The sequence below is a fragment of the Triturus cristatus genome, chromosome 5_2 (assembly GCF_964204655.1).
Source record: "Triturus cristatus chromosome 5_2, aTriCri1.1, whole genome shotgun sequence".
NCBI classification, from domain to species: Eukaryota; Metazoa; Chordata; class Amphibia; order Caudata; family Salamandridae; genus Triturus; species Triturus cristatus.
The window spans coordinates 61,579,461-61,594,307 of record NC_140588.1 but is presented as its reverse complement, the minus strand read 5'-3'; positions in this window follow the sequence as shown (position 1 = coordinate 61,594,307).

Sequence of the window (14,847 nt, the reverse complement as noted above, 5' to 3'; positions counted from 1 at the left end):
CGAGAAAGAGGTGGGTTTTTAGGAGGGACCTGAAGTGAAGATAAGAGGGGGAAAGTCTCAATTCCATCGGTAGAGAGTTCCAGAAAGAAGGTGCCAGGAAGGAGAACCTAAGACCGCCGTGTTTTTTGCGCTTGAAGCGGGGAGTCTGAAGGAGCGCAAGATGAGAAGAGCGGAGATTCCTAGAGGGGGTATAGGGGTGCAGAAGGGAGGAAATGAAGGAAGGGCCGGTGCCTGCCAGAGATTTATGGGTTAGGCAACCGAGTTTAAACTTGCAGCGCTACGAGATAGGAAGCCAATGGAAAGGAATAACAAATGGTATGAATCAATTTATATAGAAGAAGAAGAAGAAGAAGAAGATTTACAAGAAGACACAGAAACACCAACTGGACAAATTGAAAAAGTGGACAAGTCAAAGGAAGAAGAAATTTATGAACATTTTAGCATACATCCTCTTCATTTAAAAGAAGTTATGGGAGACAATATTGATCTGTTTCAGATGAAGAAAGCAAAAGGAACTCCCGTGAGTGTATGGGAGGAGAGCTTGGAAGCTCGATGTTTTCCCCAGCTGTTTCCTAAAGGAAAAGGAGGACGATACGATGAACGTCCGGAACAGATTCCAGCTTCTGAGTATCGGACTACAAGACTATACGCTGAAGATCCCAGATTACGACAAAGTATTCCTTATTTGTTCCATCTTTTATTTGAAAGCGACTTGTCTGCACTGTCTTATGCAGTAAATCACATTTTAAAAAGTGGAGTACATTTACAAAATGTGTCTGCTAAGGATTTTATGGAGAAATTGCAGCACCGAGATGATCATTTGGAAACACAACTGATCAATCGGAAGGCTTGTCAGCGTGGGACAAATGAATATTGGTATAGACGCCATGGTGAATTAAAATGCATGTTACGGAATTTAGGAACACCAACATGGTTCGTTACCCTAAGCTGTGCTGAGTACGCTTGGGATGATTTACTGGATTTTCTACGAGAGGCAAATTCAAACATTAAAAACATCGAATACAAGACAGCAGGAGAACTGTGCTCATTGGATCCGGTTAATGTTTGCAGATATTTCAATCATAGATTTGAGGCTATGATGTCGTTCATCTGCAATAAAAAAAATCCACCTCTAGGAGAAGTAGTGGATTTCTTTTGGAGAAAAGAGTACCAGGCAAGAGGTGCTCCTCATATTCATATGCTGTTGTGGATCAAGGATGCCCCAAAGTTTGGAACAGATGCTGATGAAGCAGTGTTATCTTACATTGAAGAATATGCAACATGTGCTATACAAAAAAACACAGAAGAGAAAAAGTTAAAGGAGCAAGTTTTACGTTTCCAAAGTCATCGGTGTGGAAAATACTGTCGACGGAAATACAAGAGCAAAGATAAATACTACACTAAATGTCGATTTGGATTTCCTAGACCTGTTCTTTCAAATGGAAGAGTAAACAGTTTTATGTCATCTGTGAGACATACTATCACAAGAAAATCACCTAAGAATACCTACAACCTTAAAAGAAAAGAAGAATCAAAAAATATAAATGACTACAACCCAGTCATTTTATCCATGTGGAATGCTAACATGGATATACAGTATGTAGCTGACAATTCCATTGCTGTTGCTCGATATGTAACGTCTTACATTACGAAATCAGAAAAAACAGAATTGAAGGAAATGTGGGAAGAGATTTCTCACGAGAAAACTGTCAGTAAGAAGCTGTACAGTTTCAGTTTGAAGATGTTATCGCATCGAGAAATTGGATCCTACGAATGTTCAGATAGGTTATCTTCTGCAAGTCTCTACTCGAAATCAAGAAGAATAATTTGGGCAAGTTTAGGCCTTGCAGCAATGAGAAATCGGGTACTGAAATCTGTTGGAGAAATTGAATATTTGGCCGAGAATGACCCAGAAAGTACAGATATTTTGAAATCAAACATGTTGGACACATATTATCCCAAGAGAAGTCATCATCTGGAGAACATGTGTCTCTATGAAGTGCTGCAGAACTACATTTATTCACGGAAAGCCACAGAAGACATCAACAATGGAAAATATAAAGTCATTGGTGAGGAAGGATGGTTGGTGAAGCAAACAAAAGGAAGTTTGATAAATCACAGGAAGCTGAGTTGCGACACTACTGACGAAAAGGAATTTTACTACTTGGCTCTTTTACAGCTGTTTAAACCATGGCGTACAGAGGATGAACTACTGGGAGAATTTCAAAGCTATGAAGATTCTTTTAATGCTTGCAAAGACAGCATACAATGCAGTACATTCTCAACTTATCTGCAAATGTTAAATGAAGAAATTGAACAGGAAACTACAATTGCAGCAGAAATAGCTAGAGACAGTTCTCAGGACAGCCAAAGTTCAGGAACACTCAGTCAAGATCCCCTAGGACAACCAATCGTTGAAAATGAAGCATCAATAGCCATGAATGAAGTGGAAACGGCTATGAATCAAGCTCAAGAAGAATTTATAGACTTACAAAATTTGGAAAGACAACTGAACGAAGAGCAGCAACAAATTTATGAAAAGATTAGAAACAAAATTGATCACGGATTTCTACATGAAAAAAAAGAGTGCTCATGCACATCATTTCATCCAATCAGGATGTATGTAAGCGGACAAGCTGGAACTGGAAAAAGTTTCCTTATAACAGTCATCAGAAGCTACCTACAGCAAAAAACGGATTCTACTTTGTCTTGTGTGGTTACTGCTCCAACTGGGTTAGCAGCATATAACATAAAAGGAATCACTTTACATCGTTTGCTAATGTTACCAGTGGAGCATGAGAACAAAATACAATACAACAAGCTAACTGGAGAAGCATGCTTGGAAGTTTCAAGAGTATTGAAGAAGATGCAAGTTCTCATTATTGATGAGGTGAGCATGGTATCAAACTTAATGCTTGCCTTTGTGCATTTAAGAATGCAGCAAATTCTGAAGACAGACAATGACGTGTTATTTGGAGGAAAACACGTCATAGTTTTTGGAGATCTTTTGCAACTTACTCCAGTTAAAGGACAACCAGTGTTTAATACTGTGACACATGAAGACACGAAGAAGTCATTGGGAAGCATCGGTAATACAAATATTTGGTCCTTCTTTGAGTACAAGGAACTTACTACTAATATGAGGCAAGCAAACGATGAAGAATATGGAAGTATTCTGAAAGATATCAGAATTGGACTACTCACTGAAGCTGGCACGAAAGCATTACAGAGTCGGCTGCTACATAATTTATTTCCAAAGGAAGAAATAGTTGCAGAGAACATATACAAGAACATTGCAGAAAAGAAAAGTGTCATCTGCTTAATGCCAACTCTACGTGAATGCTCAATATTCAATGAGGAGCTTTTGAAATTGGAAAAGGAAGATATCAGGAAATTGGAAGCAGTGGGCAAAATTGAGGATGGAAGAATTACTGTCACATTAACAGGCACACTGAAAAATAAATTGGATTCACTAGAGAAGAACATTTCCAAAACAGCTGGATTAGAAAAAAATCTATATGTTTGCATGAACTGTAGAGTATTTTTAAGGAGAAATTTGGATGTTGAAAAAGGTTTAGTTAATGGAGCTATGGGAAGAGTTGTGGGTTTTATTAATTATCAGAAAAAAGATGGAATTGAATGTTTAAAAATAAAATTTGATCAGATAGAAGAAGTTAAAGACATTTGTCGTTGTTCAGTTCGTTTCATGCTTGTGAAAGACTTATATGTACGTAGTAAGCAGTTTCCTTTTTCTCTAGCATATGCTGTAACTATTCACAAGTCTCAAGGATTGACTGTAGATTGTGCATTTGTGAACATTGGTTCAACTGTGTTCAAAGAAGGTATGGCATATGTTGCTTTGTCACGAGTGAAAACATTATCAGGTTTATTCATGATAGACTTTGATGACTCAAAAGTTAGTGCTGATGCAAATTGTGTAAAGGAGTATAATAGATTAAGAAGAAGCTATGCTCCTCATTTAGGTCAGTATCCTGTGTTGGAGAAACGTGTAGTTTCTCGTAAAAGGAGAAATGAGAATATCTGTAATGAAGATGTAGAGAGGAGGAAAAAAAAGAGGAGTGATGTAATTGCAAGCAAAAAGAAAAAGGAAAATGAAGAACAGGTTGTAGGATGTCATTTTGAAAATAGCTCTGGTGTCAACTGCTACGCTAATGTAGTGCTGAATGTTGCATTTTATCTGGATAGTGTGCAAGAGCAGATAATAGTAAATCAGGGAAAAAGATTCTGTTCTGAGTTGAGTCTCCTTTTTCAAAAGCTGAGTAATGATAAAACTCAAATAGAAAGTGCTACTGAAATTAGAAAACTTTTAGATGTATGTTCAGGACGAACACAGTTTTCTCAAAATGTACAGCAAGACGCACAGGAATTCTTGATGTTTTTTCTTCAGGTACTGGAAGAAGAAGGGGTTCCCATTGAAAATTTATTTGGTCTCTCTTATAAATGGGAACATAGTTGTGAAAACTGTTATAATATATGTGGCTCTAATGTTGATTCTGAAAGGTTTATTTATTTAACATTGCCAGAAAGTAAAACAGTCACTTTTGCTAAATTAGTTAAAGATGCTAATCATAGCATGGAATGCAGTGAGTGTCAATCTGACATGTTTTCAACGTTAATTTTAAAGGAATACGGACAGTATGTAATTTTAATGATGCAACGCTGTAAAGCTGATGGTTCAAAATTAGATACTTTAATAAAGAAGTTTACAGGACAGCAATTATCAATTTCAGGAAAAACTTTTGTAACAGTTGCAATAATTTTCCATGATGGACCTACTGTAACTTCTGGTCATTACACAGTTTATCTTAAATGTGAAAAAGGCTGGACACTGTGTAATGATTCCCAATTGATTTTTAAGCAACGTTTGCCTTTTGATTTAGAAAATTCCTATCTAATCTTCCTGAAACCTAAATTTTAGAGAGATTTGGCAACATCTGGACAAAACAATTTTACCATTTTATTGGATTACCATTGGAATTTTCCAAAAATTTTTTTACAAATTATCATTTGGCCTAATGGAAAGGTAACCAATTGTAATGTGGACTTTTTCAATTTTTAATGAAACTTTGGAAAACCAAAAATTTAGAAAAAATCGGTAACATCTGCACAATTTAAATTTTGGAATGTTATTGGATTGCCATTGGAAATTTATTCAAAAAAGATTTTTAAAATTACTATTTGGCCATGCGGAAAGGTAAACAATTCTATTGTGGACTTATTTAATTATTAATAAATCTTTCGGAAACCAAAATGTTACAGAGAATCGGTGAGATCTGTACAATTTAAACTTTAGATTTTTATTGGATTACCATTGGAAATTTAATCAAAAAAGAATTTTAAAATTACTATTTGGCCTAAAGGAAATGGAACCAGATGTATTGTGGAGTTATTTGAGATATATTTTTGTGATTATACTTCTGAAACAAAAATATCAGACGGTATTTTAAAGAAATAAGTATTGATATTAGATGATATTTTTTAAGAATATTATGCATTTCTATAAAGTTATGTTTATGCAAAAAGAGATTGTGGGCTTTTTTAAAACAATCTTTGAGATTGTTAATTTTTTTTTTGCCCGCTGTTAAATGATGAATGCAATTGCTTTCACAATTTATAGTGAAATGCAATATATTCTGAAAACAGCAAAAAAAAGGCAATTTTTTTTTTTGAAAAATATGTAAATATGTGTACTGTATTATACAATGTTTTATTAAATATTAATACTTTTTTCTTTTTTTTCAGATTGAGATAGAAAATTTTCGAAAACTAGAACCATTTTTAAAGCAATTAAAAAAAAATTTAAATGAATAAATATTTTTTTGAGTGGGTATGGTAAGTCAAAAATTTCATGGTCCCTTTTTTCCACTTCTCCACAATCACATTTTCAGTTTTTCATTGTAGTCTCTCAAGGACCTTGTAATGTGTTAATTGGTTTTTAGTGTTTTTTTAAAAAAAAAATAATAATTACGCGTACCGTACGCGTACGGTAAAAAAAAAATCAAAAAAAAGTTTTAAAAAATATATAAAAAAAAGTTGAAAGGTAAGGTTGGCTCTTAAAAGAGCCGTTGTGTTCATGCAGGGACAGAGGAAAGAAAGAATGGGAATATTAGACGGTACGACAAATGTGCTGATCTATTTTATTGTTCACTAGGGAAATACTGGTCTCCGTATAACAAATTAGATCATGACAAGTGGCGCACCGTATTTCAACCCTCAGAAACCGAGGGTTAATTTCCTGAGGACGAGAAAAAGGAGATGCTCCCCCCACAGATGAAGGGCTCACCTGACCTGCCGAAGATGGACTCGGCCCTGCAGATGATGGTCCAGGCTGAGCTGCTGTGGATGTGCTTGGTTGACTTACTGAAGGGTTACCTTCAGTATGTCGAGCATGTGTCCTTCTGTGTACATCCTTAAGGTGTCTCAACATGGTGTGATTCCCGAAGGAATACTTCTTGTTGGGATTCCCTCTTGAAAGTACACGCTTACACAGCTTACAAGTCACTAAGGGTGCATTTACCTTTTGCTGGCCCTCTGGAAAAGAAAAATACTCCCATATGAAAGAGGTCTTTTGTTTCCTCGTTCTCTGCCTCAAGGTAGTGCTGCTAGCCTCACTCTCAGAAGGGCTCTGCTGTTCTGCCATCGTATCACAAAGACAACCCAGCTCCTTCTCCTAAGGGATCACAAGCAGAAATGAGGGGAATGGGTGTGGTGTAGGAGAGTTCTAGAACTGAAAGTTGTAAAAACCAATCAAAAGTCTTGTTTCTTGATCACATGATCTACCGTGTGCGTACGTTACGCTTACGGTACGCTTACGGCAAAAGTACGCATGCGCGTAAAAAAGACACGCGCACGCGCGCATGCGCAAAACAGGCACGCCCCTTCACTTCCGCGTAACGTGCGCGTGCAGCGTACGCGTTACGCGCTGTGCGCGCGTGACGTGCGTCTACGCAAATTGCGTAAATGAACGCAAACAGCGTAGAAATCTAACGTAATTAAAGCAAGACGTGCGCTTACCGTACGCGCACGTTAAAAAAAAAAAAAAAAAAAAAAAAAGGAAAAAAAAAAATATGTTATACTAATAAATCTTACCTGTTTATTTTATAAAAATGGTAAAATAAAAACATATTGTAGAATTTTTAAAATTTAACCATAGTCTTTAAAAAAGGATAGAAAATTAAAATAAAAATATGTAAAAAAAAAAAGAAAAAAAAAAAAAAATTAGCATTTAAAAAACCTTGCAAATTCACTGAAAAAACCATGGGTTTCACTCATGTTATAGTTAGGAATTAGCATTTAAAAAACCTTGCAAATTCACTGAAAAAACCATGGGTTTCACACACGTTATAGTTAGGAATTAGCATTTAAAAAACCTTAGAAATTCAATGAAAAAACCAAAGGTTTCACACATGTTATAGTTAGCTGGAAATTTCACTCGTAAAAAACCATTGAAATTCCCCCGTTATAGTTAGTTCAGCTAACTATAACTCGCGCGCCCGCAATGCACTACTGATGACGTCACATATTACATCACTCATGACATGGTCACTGACATCACTCATGACATCACTGATGACATCTCAAATGACATCACTGATGACATCACTGATGACATCATCCTTGTGATAGAGTGGCAGACCTCCTCTTCCCCTAATATAACCATTGAAACACACATTCAAAAATAGAAACTAAAATGTTCAAAATAATGAACATATCAATATCAGTTACAACAACCTATTCAGTAATTCTAAGAACCACATACACATACAGTCATTCACCAACAGTCCTCTACAGTCACTCATACATGTACTCACTCATCATATGTATTCATACACCTATACATCCTGTTACACAACGCCACTCATCCATAGAGTTACTCACACACATAGTCACTTATGCTAATAAAGAATCAAACATCCATTTACTTGCATATACAGTTATACACACACACCACACTTACTTCTACAGAAACTTACATATACTTACTCTTTTAAACAATAACGTATAGAAACACATACTTATTCATACAGGAACTCTTCCAATCTCTCACTCTCACATATACTCACTTATATACACCAATAGTCACATATACTAGTTTAAAACATATGTAGTTACTCATAAAGACACTATAGAGACAGTCATTCACTCACTAACACACCCATGCACACACTCATCCACCCATACAGTCCTGCACACATGCTGTATTCAACACATACAAACAGTGAGTCACTCATTCATGCACCTATGCACTAAGTAATACCCCCCACCGAACCATACAGAAACTCAGACACTCATACTGATAAAAAACCAACTAATAACCTATATAGACACTCATGTAGCTACTCACCAACCCATGCAGCCACTTATACACAAAGTAAGAAACTGATACAGATATTTTCATATTTAAAGATTACTCAGTAAGCCATGTATTCACTATGATACACTTAATCAGTCAGTTACACAAATTTTTTTTAAAAAAAAGCATCCATTTAGACACTTATATACCCATTTATTCTTCCATTGACCTTGAGATATACATAAATATAAAACATATTTAATTTTCAGAAAAACACACAATCACTGGATGATGTCATCAGTGATGTCATCAGTGATGTCATTTGAGATGTCATCAGTGATGTCATGAGTGATGTCAGTGACCATGTCATGAGTGATGTAATATGTGACGTCATCAGTAGTGCATTGCGGGTGCGCGAGTTATAGTTAGCTGAACTAACTATAACGGGGGAATTTCAATGGTTTTTTACGAGTGAAATTTCCAGCTAACTATAACATGTGTGAAACCTTTGGTTTTTTCATTGAATTTCTAAGGTTTTTTAAATGCTAATTCCTAACTATAACGTGTGTGAAACCCATGGTTTTTTCAGTGAATATATATATATATATATATGAACAGCGGACAGGTATCCACCTAGATTACTCCCCACTTCCACCCCTATAAAGGCTCCTTGCAATAAGAACTCCTCAACTGGTAATAGTCTTTGTCAATTCTTAGCAACCAACAATCATAATCTACATACCACTATGGAGGCTAGCCAAGAATCCCCCCATTCTTGCGGCAAGGGGCATCAAATAACAATTCCCCTAAGACTTACATACAAAGCGGCTTAAACTGCAGGGGGCAGGAAGGGCCGAGTCAGATGGCTAGACCAGATTGGGGGGCTATAGGTAGTCAACATCCAAGGGGAGATCATCCATTACCCCAATACACACCTAGCCCTAGGGAAAATGCATACAGTATCTTCCTTACCAATGTCCCAAGTTTAAATAGCGAAAAAATAGAGGAAGAGGAGTCCCTAATAAACAAAGTTACACATTGGATTAGAAATAAACGCCAATGTTGTTCTATAATAAGATCTGACATCCTAAAAGCGGAACACATCCGGCAAGAAACGGGGAACTTAGATGACATACAATTATCTTTTTGTGCCAAAAATATTGTAGATAATTTGATTGCCATGAACTTAAGGACACATTCACTCTTTGAGTCAAAAATTTGTTTTAGATTATCAAAAACATCGGTGATAGAGGGAAATAGCCTATCCTTAGTACCTGAGGGGACTAACAACTTAGAATCAGTTGATTGACTATATGTATGGCCTAGAGGGACTCCATCCAAGGGAAGCTCACACAGTCATACAAAAGTGAAGCCCCCGTGTCCTGAGCAGGAATCTCATGCTCTATATGACGCTCATTTGCACAGAATCCATCTACAAGACCCTCTAACAATTCAAACGGACATTGCCAATAATGGATATAGCTCCCTATGCAGATCTGCAGATAGGCCTCCCTCTAACATTACCATAAAAACTTTAAAGATGATGTCCTGGAATATTGCTGGGCTACATTAAAAACGTTCTGACCCTGACTGGCAGGACTATGTAAATAACTTCAACCTGTGCCTCTTCCAGGAGACATGGGCAGTTGAGCCCTTGTACAAACTGGGTTATAGAACTTTTCATATAGGGGATATTCCATTGAAGAGAGGGTGGGCTAATTATCAGGGTGAAAATTACCTTAAACATCACTATAGAGATAGTAAACTCTGGTTGCAAAGTTATACTAGGGATAAAGCTTAAATCTGAGAATGGACTACTTACTCACCTCTTCAATATATATTTAAGACCAAGGGGGTGTTCAAAGGAAGCATTGGGTATTCACCACCTTGAGGAAATGCTTGATAGCATTGAGTCATACGGAGCAGTCCTGGTGGGTGGCGATTTTAATTGTTGCTATGAACTAATGTCCGGTATGGACACGATCTTCCATGAGGAAGATCTGGCCATGGGATTTCCTCTACTTGCATCAAACAAAAAGGTGGCGTGCTCTACATCGGCAACCCAAATATTGCATTTTACCATTGAAAGAGGACATGTAATGGGCGGTTCCCTTCAGACAGTGGGTGTTCGAATACTTTTACTAGAGGAAATGCCACTTCCCGTATTGATTATGTGATGGCAAGCATAGCACAATGGAATACAATCCAAGACTTTAGGGTTGATAAAAGATGGGAGAGTGATCATTTCCCATTATGTGTAGATCTAACAGTGAGTTGGTTTGCTAAATATCCATTGAATCCAATAAACCTAAGAGAAGAGACTTGGCTCCCATTAGTTAATAACAATCGGAGAGCTGTCAAATGGCCAACAATATTAGATCAGGTCGAGCCCCTTACTAATATATATAACAATTTTTGCGAACTTCTAACGGGCTCCGTAGAGTCTTGTCCGGGGGCTATATTGTTCACCCAGATCCACTAGAAAATGAGACCATAAAAATACAGCTAACTAAAACTCAGAGGAATATCAATAACCCAAGATCGCGACCAGAACCCTCAAACCCATGGTACAACAAGGAATGCTCCAATGTTAAACGCAGACTCTTGGGAGCTTTAAAATCTAAAGATGTAAAACAGATCAAAATCAAAAGATAAAATTATAAAAAGATACGTATGAATGCCCTGAGGGATTGGGAGGACGCTAGTTGGAGTGACCTTATCTGAGCCATAAAAACCAAAGATCAATCCAAATTCTGGAAATTATTAGCACAGGGGAACAAAACGAGCAAGGTGACCACTGACCACTTTTGTACCTGGGCACATGGTGCAAACGCTTCTCCACGCTTTATACCGCACCAGATGTACCTGACCCAGAATCATTTACTGAGGTATCTTTACCTGAAGCACATATTACACACCTTCAATTTAGTCTAGAGGACAATGCACTAGCGATAGATAGCATGAAGCCAGCAAAGGCGCCTGGCCCAGATAAAATTCCCCGGGATCTTTTGAAACATGCCCCAGAAGTTTGGGTTCATATAAGTATGAACCAATTGTGCAACGCAATAGCCAGGGGAGAGCCTATTCCAGATACATGGAAGGGGACTGAGATCGTCCCTATCCACAAAAAGGGTGGTAGGGACGTTCCAGCGAATTACAGGCTTATCAGCCTGATTGATATTACACAAAAGGTGTACGCCAAACAAATTCTGGCCAAGCTAACTGCTTGGATGGAAGAGAAAGACATCCTCTCACCCTGTCAGGCTGGGTTTAGAAAGCGAATAAGCACACTAGACCAAGTATTTAGACTCTTCAGTACAGCTTGGAAGTACACAAAGATAAAACATGGTCACCTATATGTTGCCTTCATAGATTTGAAGGCAGCTTTTGATTCTATTCCCATAGACCTCTTATGGAAATCATTACGGAGCCAGGGAGTCCCAGAAAAGATATTAGATCAGATCATAAGACTTCACGATGGGAATTTTGCAAAGGTTCGCTGGGGTCCCGGAGGTGAGCTGTCGGAAGAAATTCCGATTAGGAAAGGGGTGCGCCAGGGCTGTGTCCTGGCACCAACCCTGTTCCTATTATAAGTAAATTACATGGTAGAACATCTACATTCAGCTTTACACTATTCCCCTAAGCTTGGTGGCACCCATATTTGTGCCCTTACCTTTGCAGATGACACAATACTGTTGTCACAAACACCTAGGGGTCTCCAAAACTTACTTGATAGCCTTGATATTTATTGCAAGACAAAAGGCCTTGAGATAGATGCCAACAAAACTAAATACATGGCTATCAACCCACATAAAAACTTTCTGAAAAAAATTTACATTGAATGGGGAACTTTTGGAATGTGTTCCAAACTTTGTATACCTAGGTGTTACATTAGATTCGAAACTTACATGGAAGTCCAAAATAAACAAGTCAAACACAATCCTAATGCAGAACTCTATTCCTGTATTGAAGAAACAGCACTCTACCTCATCAAACGCAATTACTCCTGCACTAGAAATTTACAAAGCTAGAGCTCAATCAGCTTCACTCTATGGATCTGAACTATGGGGGGGAGAACATGTTCAGCCTCTCATTATTGGGGAAAATAAGATCATGAGAATGCTTAAACGTATGCCCAAAAATACCCCGATGATCCCTCTTACATATGACATTGGGATAAAAAGAATAGGATTTCTTGCTGTATGGAGGTTATTTGCCTATTGGATTAGAATTTGAACTATGGAGGAATTAGAGATTTACAGGCAGACACTGAGGGAGCTACTGCATTTGGATACATTTGTCACTCTTCCCTGGTTTGCCCACATCCGCAAATGGCTCTCCGATTTAGGTCTGAGCCGATACTGGGCAACCCCGAGTTTGTTAACCCCTGATTCAAAGAGAGAGATCAAATCTATATATTGGGAATTTATAACGCACAAAGTCACTTTAAATCCTGAGTTGGGGAGACTGACTACTCAATTTTTGTCTTTTAAACTGACTCCGAGCTTTGAGCCCTTTTTAGATGAAATTGAACCACAACTGGCCCTCTATATAAAATTCAGGTATGAGACACTACAAGTTAATGCTTTTACAGCTAAATGGGCAAAAGTTCAATTGAGGGCTAGTGATCCAAAATGGTCACTGTGTACATCAGGTGCTAATGAGGATATTGCGCATGTTTTATTCTTTTGCGTTGCATATGCTAGACCCAGACAAATGTGGATCAAGCCCCTGTGCAGAAGTTTGAATATCAGAAGCTACCTGGAGTCCCTAAGAATTTTAAAAACTGACAGTGCCCAACTTATTGTATTTGGCATTAGTAAATATTGGTTAGCTGTCAGCCATATAAGATACAGGAATGGGCTTAAATGAAAAAAAAAATTAAAAAAATGGATTTCAAAATTTTGTATGCGTTTTAAGTTTTTTTTAAAGTTTTAGCTGGAATTATCTGTAAATTGTAGTAGCAGTAGAGCCCAAATGGGTCCGCTCCTGCTAATTGAATTGTTATCCTTGGACTGTATCGTGAATACATTTTAATCAAATCATGCGTAATAGAGGTCAAGACCAAAAGGATAAATCTTAACAGTACATAACCTTGCTACTTTGACTCTTGTAAATATGATACGTCTTTATGTTTATATTTAGATGAATGTAAATTATAACATGTATGAAAAGTTGTTTTATAAGCTTTGATGATTCTTTGAATCAAATAAAGATTTGATGATATATATATTCACTGAAAAAACCATAGGTTTCACACATGTTATAGTTAGGAATTAGCATTTAAAAAACCTTGCAAATTCACTGAAAAAACCATAGGTTTCACACATGTTATAGTTAGCGGAAATTTTACTGATAAAAAACCAATGAAATTCCCCCGTTATAGTTAGTGCAGGCAACTACAACTCACGCGACCGCAATCCTCTGCTGATGCTAATACTGTATTTAGACACTTATTTGCCCATGTCTTCTTCCATACATTTTTAGCTATACATATATTACAAATATTTTTTTTTCATAAAGACACATATGTCATCAGCAGAAGATTGCGGTCGCGTGAGTTATAGTTGCCTGCACTAACTATAACGGGGGAATTTCATTGGTTTTTTATCAGTAAAATTTCCGCTAACTATAACATGTGTGAAACCTATGGTTTTTTCAGTGAATTTGCAAGGTTTTTTAAATGCTAATTCCTAACTATAACATGTGTGAAACCTATGGTTTTTTCAGTGAATTTGTACGTTTTTTTAAATGCTAAGTTACTTTACGCCATTCGTGGCGTGCGCGCCCACTTAACGCAGTTCGTTCCGTGCGCGCGCGGTGCGCTTCGCGCACCGCGCGCGCACAGTGAGCACGCGGTGCGCTTCGCGCACCGCGCGCCCACTTTACGCAGTTAGTGCCGTGCACGCACGGTGGGCACGCGGTGCGCTACGCGCACCGCGTGCCCACGTTACGCTAGATGGGCCATGTACGCACGATGCGCTTCGCGCACCGTGCGCACATGGAGGACATATGATGCACTTCGTTTCGAAAGGTAATATTTTAATTTTTCGTAAATGTTATAAGCCATGCACAAATGGTGCCCTTCGGGCACCATTTGCACACGGGGTGGAGAGAGTGTGGATATTTTTTTTTTTTATTATTTTTTTTTTTATTATTTCAGTTTATGTCATCTCTAATAAGCCATGCACAATTGGTACCTTCGGGCACCAATTGCACACGGGGTGGGGAGAATGTGGATAATTTTTTTTTTTTTATAATTTTTTTACCGTACGCGTACGGTAAGCGTAATCGGCGAAATTAGCGAAAAAATAAAAATTCCGTTTTTGGCCTTGGGGGACCTTTGGGGACTCCCTCAACATGGCTATGTGTGTGGGAGCTGTCTAAACAGCCCCTTTACATGTTTTTGTGCTTTGTTTTTTAAACATGACTATCAGTGCGAGAGAGAAAATGGTGGCCGCAGCTTCCTGGTTTCGGCCGATTCGAATGTTTACTAAGATCTAAGAGCCAATCAGAATCGCGCTCGCGCACGC